Source organism: Bos indicus x Bos taurus, chromosome 6, assembly GCF_003369695.1.
Source record: "Bos indicus x Bos taurus breed Angus x Brahman F1 hybrid chromosome 6, Bos_hybrid_MaternalHap_v2.0, whole genome shotgun sequence".
Lineage (NCBI taxonomy): Eukaryota > Metazoa > Chordata > Mammalia > Artiodactyla > Bovidae > Bos > Bos indicus x Bos taurus.
Genome location: NC_040081.1, coordinates 51178351 through 51187208, shown reverse-complemented (window position 1 = coordinate 51187208; position 8858 = coordinate 51178351).

The following is an 8858-nucleotide window of genomic DNA, read 5'->3' as shown; positions in this document are numbered from 1 at the left end:
TATTGAGTTCAGCACTTTCACAGCATCATCTTTCAGGATTTGAAAGAGGTCAATCGGAATTCCATCACCTCCACTAGCTTTATTATATAAAGCATGTATATATTCCTTTAGAAATTATAAATTTTTGCATGTCTAAAAATAATTAAAAATACTAAACAGCAACAAAGGAAACTACACACAATGTTCATAGTATATCAATCATTAGTGAAAGTAAATAAAGACAGACAAGGCACTAGAAATAATGTTATGAAGGGTCTTACATGATATGCTAAAACCACATGAATTAGTATACATGTGAACATTTTTTTCTTTACATTATTTCTCATAGTCTTCCTTTCTTTCAGTCACAATGTCAATTCTGTGATTTAGGTCCTTGTTACCTCATGCCTGAATTGTTTAAACAACCTTCTTATCAGTCTTCAGTACTTTAGTCTCTTCCCATCAAACTGGATCTTAAGGATCATCACCAGGCTTATAATCCTGATACAATTTTTATATTATTTTACTATCCTAGATAGTATTTATCCACAATTTGGTCATTGGTTTAATCATTATTCCAAAACACTATTTTTTAGTTATTATAAAATTTTATTTGTGAGAATGCATGCAAAAATTGTCAAAAATACTCACAAACACACCAGCATTATTTTTTTAACCAAAAATAGAAATTTTATCTGTGACTGCAATGACTTTGACACTGCACATTTGTTAGGAAAAGATGAACTGTTCAATAAGTGGTATTGGGACAATTCAATATCTGAATGTGAAAAGATGAGTTTGGAAACCTTACCCCACATATATATACAAAAAAAATGAAATTCATGTGCATTAAGACTTACACATACAAGGCAAAACTATAATACTGTGAGGAAATAGAAAGTCTCAAGTATGTTTCCACTTGTACAAAGTTCAAACCATGCAAAACTATGTAATATATCACTTAATTAAAACCAACATGGTTAAATATAAAGTGGGAAAAAAAAGGTAAAGAGAAAATTCAAATTTGCATTTCCTCTTAGGGGAAATTAAAGGAGAGATGGAGGATCTAAGAATTCTTGTTTTATTTTTTAAGCCTTTTTATTTTATATTGGAGTATAGCTAATTGACAATGTTGTGATAGTTTCAGTGGACCTCAGAGGAACTCAGCCATAAAATTCATTTATTCATTCTCCCCAAAACTACCCTCCCATACATGCTATGTCAACCTACTCTTTATGGGGCAAAAAGATGTTCTGATGGTTGATATCAAGTGAAAGGGTGTGATTTTCTTTGCAATCTGTTAACTATTTACTCCTTTAGGATAGAGTCCAAATTGCTTCACTTATATTTACCTAAACTCAATCTGTGCCGTGTTTAGTCACTCAGTCATGTCTGACTTTTTGTGACCCCATGAACTGTAGCCCATGTCCTGTAGCTGCATAGCCTGTAGCCCAGGCTCCTCTATCCATCAGGAATTCAGGCAGGAATACTGGAGTGGGTTGCCATGCCCTCCTCAAGGGGGTCTCCCGAACCCAGTGACCGAACCAGGATCTCTTGCATTGCAGGTGGATTCTTTATCAGCTGAGCTACCAGGAAAGCCCAAATTCTTTTTACTGAATTTTAACACCAACATGTTAACATAGTTATCTGCACTCCAGAAATTCATTTCCACAGTCTACCTTATAATTCATCCTGACATTTCCTTTTACTGAAGTATTTACCTTTAAGAAAAAGTTTAAGCAACACTTTTGTTTTTGAACCTTCCATAAGGCTACGGTCCATAGAGTCGCAAAGAGTCAGACAAGACTGAGCGACTAAGCACAGCACAGCACAAATATGTGTTGTCACCTTTCTGAAGCTAAATGTTTACTTTTGTTAATTTTTCATTTTCAGTAATATGGAATTATACTGTAACATTATAAAAACCATATATGCTTAATCTGCTGCTTTCTCATTTTTAAGGGTGGCTTTGAAATAGCAAATCACAAACTTTTATTTATTACACTAAATAATAGTCTTAAATAATTTAAAAAACGATCCATTTTTTCTTTTCTTTCTTATTATCCTTCCTTCCTTCTTTATTTTAGTTCATCATCATTTTCTTATATCTTGTAATTATTTAGCAACGGTGTATAGAAAATGCCAGAATTATGCTCTTAAATTTAAATCTTAATTGTAAGTTAAACTAAGATCCTGGACTCTTTTATTTTAATGTTTAAAGGAGTATAACTGCTAGGCAGTGAGTTTAATATTTTTGCATTATTTTAACAATAATTGTGAAAAAATTTTTCATTGAAAAAGTCATGATTCTGTTCTCTTATTTTTTAAGTAATGATATTATTTATCTTTTGTCTGTGCTGAGTCTTCGTAGCTACATAAGCTTTTCTCTAGTTTCAGGAAGTGAGAGCTACTTTGGTTGCAGTGCACAGGCTACTCACTGTGATGGCTTCTCTTCTTGTGGGGCAAGGGCTCCAGGGCACACAGGCTTCAGTGATTGTAGCACATGGCTCAGTAATTGAAGCTCCCAGGCTCTAGAGTACAGGCTCAATAGTTGTAGCACAGGAGCTTAGTTGCTCTGCATCTTTCCAGATCAATGATTGAACTCCTGTCTCCTGCGTTGGTAGGAAAATTCTTTACCACTGAGCCACCAGGGAAGCCCAATTGTATTCTTTTAAATTGCTGTATATTATCATTTAAATTGCTGTATATTATCATTTCTCACTTATTATTGTTTAGTCTTTGTGACTTATTTAAAATTTTCAACCTGACTCTTCTAACTGATTTTATGAATATATACACATAGAGCTTTCATAAAACAATAAAACATGCCATCTTGCTTTTTCTTCCCTAATAGATAAGATGTTATCTCTTGATATCATAATTATTTCATGTTAAATTCAATAGGGGAAATAAATTGCCATGTCTAAAATGAGATGCTTCCTGCTTTGATTACCAACACTCCTATACAATCTATCTCTTCTGCCCAGTCAATATGGTTATTATGCATCATTTTCTCTTTCAAGTATAAACAAAAAGTAAGACAATCTTCTATTTCTGAACTTTCAGTAATAAACATGTACTATTTGAAAATATTTGTTTTCTTGTTCTATTATCAGACATTTATAGACAGATATATGTCCAGAATATTGTCTTTGAATTCTCTCTAATACAACCTATAGTTCCTTTTATCTTCAGTCTCTCCAGGAAAACCACAGTTTGGATAAAAGAATATTCATTCAATTCATTTATTTGATACATTTAAAAGACATATTTTACCACTTCAGGTTGTTTAGAGTTTAAAGGCTAAGATAGACACATTACATAAATACAATAGCAGGTTTACTAGCCATATATCCTAAACACTATAGGGAAACCGAAGAAATGGAGTAGCCATCATAGTCAACAAAAGAGTCCGAAATGCAGTACTTGGATGCAATCTCAAAAACGATCTCTGTTTGTTTCCAAGGCAAACCATTCAATATCACAGTAATCCAAGTCTATGCCCCAACCAGTAATGCTCAAGAAGCTGAAGTTGAATTGTTCTATGAAGATCTACAAGACCTTTTAGAACTAACACCCCAAAAAGATGTCCTTTTCATTATAGGGGACTGGAATGCAAAAGTAGGAAGTCAAGAAACACCTGGAGTAACAGGCAAATTTGGCTTTGGAATATGGAATGAAGCAGGGCAAAGACTAATAGAATTTTGCCAAGAAAATGCCCTGGTCATAGCAAACACCCTCTTCCAACAACACAAGAGAAGACTCTATACATGGACATCACCAGATGGTCAACACCGAAATCAGATTGATTATTCTTTGCAGCCAAAGATGGAGAAGCTCTATACAGTCAGCAAAAACAAGACCAGGAGCTGACTGTGGCTCAGATCATGAACTCCTTATTGCCAAATTCAGACTTAAATTGAATAAAGTAGGGAAAACCACTAGACCGTTCAGGTATGACCTAAATCAAATCCCTTATGATTATACAGTGGAAGTGAAAATAGATTTAAGGGCCTAGATCTGATAGATAGAGTGCCTGATGAACTATGGAATGAGGTTCCTGACATTGTACAGGAGATAGGGATCAAGACCATCCCCATGGAAAAGAAATGCAAAAAAGCAAAATGGCTGTCTGGGGAGGCCTTACAAATAGCTGTGAAAAGAAGAGAAGTGAAAAGCAAAGGAGAAAAGGAAAGATATAAACATCTGAATGCAGAGTTCCAAAGAAGAGCAAGAAGAGATAAGAAAGCCTTCTTCAGCGATCAATGAAAACAACAGAATGGAAAAGACTAGAGATCTCTTCAAGAAAATCAGAGATACCAAAGGAACATTTCATGCAAAGATGGGCTCGATAAAGGACAGAAATGGTATGGACGTAACAGAATCAGAAGGTATTAAGAAGAGATGGCAAGAATACACAGAAGAACTGTACAAAAAAGAACTTTATGACCCAGATAATCACGATGGTGTGATCACTGACCTAGAGCCAGACATCCGGGAATGTGAAGTCAAGTGGGCCTTAGAAAGCATCACTACGAACAAAGCTAGTGGAGGTGATGGAATTCTAGTTGAGCTATTCCAAATCCTGAAAGATGATGCTGTGAAAGTGCTGCACTCAATATGCCAGCAAATTGGGAAAACTCAACAGGACTGGAAAAGGTCAGTTTTCATTCCAATCCCAAAGAAAGGCAATGCCAAAGAATGCTCAAACTACCACACAATTTTGCTCTCATCTCACATGCGAGTAAAGTAATGCTCCAAATTCTCCAAGCCAGGCTTCAGCAATACGTGAACCGTGAACTTCCTGATGTTAAGGCTGGTTTTAGAAAAGGCAGAGGAACCAGAGATCAAATTGCCAACATCCACTGGATCATGGAAAAAACAAGAGAGTTCCAGAAAAACATCTATTTCTGCTTTATTGACTATGCCAAAGCCTTTGACTGTATGGATCACAATAAACTGTGGGAAATTCTGAAAGAGATGGGAATACCAGACAACCTGACCTGCCTCTTGAGAAATTTGTATGCAGGTCAGAAAGCAACAGTTAAAACTGGACATGGAACAACAGACTGGTTCCAAATAGGAAAAGGAGTACGTCGAGGCTATATATTGTCAGCCTGTTTATTTAACTTATATGCAGAGTACATCATGAGAAACGTTGGACTGGAAGAAACACAAGCTGGAATCAAAATTGACGGGAGAAATATCAATAACCTCAGATATGCAGATGACACCACCCTTATGGCAGAAAGTGAAGAAGAACTAAAAAGCCTCTTGATGAAAGTGAAAGAGGAGAGTGAAAAAGTGGGCTTAAAGCTCAACATTCAGAAAACGAAGATCATGGCATCTGGTCCCATCACTTCATGGGAAATAGATGGGGAAACAGTGGAAACAGTGTCAGACTTTATTTTCTGGGCTCCAAAATCACTGCAGATGGTGACTGCAGCCATGAAATTAAAAGACGCTTACTCCTTGGAAGGAAAGTTATGACCAACCTAGATAGCATATTCAAAAGCAGAGACATTACTTTGCCAACAAAGGTCCGTCTAGTCAAGGCGATGGTTTTTCCTGTGGTCATGTATGGATGTGAGAGTTGGACTGTGAAGAAGGCTGAGTGCCGAAGAATTGATGCTTTTGGACTGTGGTGTTGGAGAAGACTCTTGAGAGTCCCTTGGACTGCAAGGAGATCCAACCAGTCAGTCCGTTCTGAAGGAGATCAGCCCTGGGATTTCTTTGGAAGGAATGATGCTAAAGCTGAAATTCCAGTACTTTGGCCACCTCATGTGAAGAGTTGAGTCATTGGAAAAGACTCTGATGCTGGGAGGCATTGGGGGCAGGAGGAGAAGGGGACAACAGAGGATGAGATGGCTGGATGGCATCACAGACTCGATGGACGTGAGTCTCAGTGAACTCCGGGATTGATGTTGGAACGGGAGGCCTGGCGTGCTGCTTTCATGGGGTGGCAAAGAGTCGGACAAGACTGAGCAACTGATCTATTCTGATTTGATCTGATAGGGAGACCATAGGTAAAAGAGCTTAGAGCTTACAGTATCATGGAAGTAAAACTGAAGCAATATCCAAGAAGCATAGGGTGATAATACCATGGATTATGTCACATAAAAACTCTTTAACTTTGGAAATTCATTTAATTTTTCTGAGCATAAGTTTCCTCAGCTATAAAATAGACCTGATTATAGCTCCTACCTTATTATATTGTTTTTAGGACAAATGCATTAATCAGAGTAATGAGCTTAGAACAATGTGACTCATTATAAGCCTTTGATAAATGTTGTCTATAATGATGAGGACTACTATGTGAGAAAGAGAAAGATTTCCTGTGCAGCAGAAACCTTGCAGGGCAAGTACAGATACAAAAAAAAAGTTTATAATACACTCACAGAAATAGAAATTACTTATTTGGCAGGAGCTTGAGGAACAGTAAAGAATGGAAAAGATGAAATAGAAGGATAACCAGGGAGTAAAGGTGAAGAGCTATTTACTGGACATATTAATTTTATGGTGTAAGCTATGGGGTGAAATTATTGAAGAATTTCATGCAGTGGAATGATATGGCCTAATGTACACTTAAGAAGCAAATTTAATAACTGCATAAAATGGATTTGAGAGAAAGGTTTGAAGGAAGAAATGATGGCAGAAACTAATGGTGACAGAGATTATTAGTAGGTAACTTAGAAGCTAGATATGTTTAGCTTGGTATGTATAATGTGTAACTCCTGGGATCATGTGAGTATTAAGTTGGTACGTGTAATATATAACTCCTAGGATCATATGAGTATTAAGCCCAGTGCTTAGTCTTAGAACTCACACTCAATTTATATTAGTAATAATTATTGTCAGTGTGATATCTTTAAACTAAAATTATTGAATATTATAACTTAAATGGCTCCATGATTAAATGATGAATTGATAAAATGGAAGAGTGGATTTTGATCAAGAAGGCAATGACAATTTTTAACATATTGAGTATGAGATTTCCATTAATATACAGGCTTATGTGTGCAGAAATCAGATGGAAATAGAGATTAAGAGTTCAAGTGAGAGGCTTGAGTATGTAGACTGAGAAGAGGTTGGATCCATGGTAACCAACAATATATGGAGTACAGCAGAAGCATTGGTAATAAACCAGTTCACTTAGAGGGAGAGAAGCAAATAAGAACAGAATAGAGTACAAACATAACCTCAGGTTCACTACCTTTTTATTGTTCTATGGGTGAAAGTCTTTCAGAGTGTGAATGGCCAAGAAGATATGAGGAGAATCAACAGTTAGTAATTCAGTAGAAAATCATTAACAGCAACATTTCTTGAGTGATTACTAATATTCCTGGTGGTTAAGTACTGTATAAGCATTAACTCCTTTAATAATTAAATATATCTTCATGTAGGTTTTTTTACTTCATTTTTTACACATAAGAAAATGTCATACTGATAGGATAAGTAGTGTCTGAGATGGGAGAAATTAAAGCAAGATAGGTATTACTTCATGCAAATACTGAAAGATCAGTACTGAAAATGGTCCATTGCTTTGGTAATTAGAAAGTTTACTCATACTACAGCAGAATAGCTGTGGCAGTTGGGTAAGGGTGAAAATCAATGTGCAATATAGTAGGAAGCTGGTCAAAATCAATAAATGAGAGGACACTATGTTGTCTAAAATTCATCAGATCTCTTTAATAAAAGTTGAGCACACTTAGTCATTATCAGAATAAGCTTCACTTGTTTCTATGATCTTCTAAGGATATGGATTTTATGTGTGAGATTACTTTCTACAAGGATGATTTTACCTTTCAGTCTGCTAATTTCTTGTTTTGCAGACCTGCTGACTGTAGTGTCTAGAGATTAGTCTTCCACGCACTTTTCACATCCTAAAGTGTTTCAATAATTGAATTTGATGAACCCCTAAATAAGTGTCATTTACTGAGTTTAACATGGGCCAAGCATTGTGCCAAAATCTTCACAGGGAATATTTATAATATTCTAAATAATTATACTTGAATATTATCTACTTTTCAGATGAATGACTTGAAATCTAAAAAATGCCCAAGGACACAAAACTAGAAAATGATGAAGGTACTACTTTATCCAAGAGTAAGGTCATTCCAGGGTTTTTGTGCTCCTTCCCTCCAACCAAAATCTTGAGAGACAGCATTTATTTTTCCTCCTTTGATGATTCCAACTGCTAACAGACTCTTATAAGCATGAGTTTTAATTGTTTTATATTTATACCTATGAACTTATTTTAATGAATAATAATAAATTTTGTATCTCTGTGTAATTTTATTTTGTCTTGAGTTCTTATATTTCAAAAGCTTTAGGAGGATAATTATATTTCATACACTTTTAGGTCACTTTAAGGCATTTCTATTTTTAAAAAGACATTTTCTTTGGAAGAAAATGATTTGACTTTTAAATTCATTAAGTCCATTTTAATAACCAAATCAAATGTGATATAAAGAGTAATTTCCACACACCTGTCTGTCTTTTTTAAGTTTATCAACAGAGACATTTTAGAAAAGAATTTTTTTTTCCCCTTGTCATGTTTCAGTTCTCTTACTGAAAATTGTAATAGGTTAGGATTTGGGAAAAATGCTTTGAGGGTCTATCATTTAACTGATTACCTAAGGATTTTGCACCAGTCATGTAAACTCCATCCACACACTAAGGGAAGTTTGGTTCAATGTATATTCCCATGTAATATTGCAAGGTTTAATGGTATTAATGTAATTACCTGGATAAAATACCATGTACATTTTTATGAGTTGATTTTAAACTTGGAACAAGTAGTTGAAAATACCTATGATTGATATTTGCCTCTTCTGATAGAAAATTCTATTAAGACTTATTAACAGCTATTAAAAATC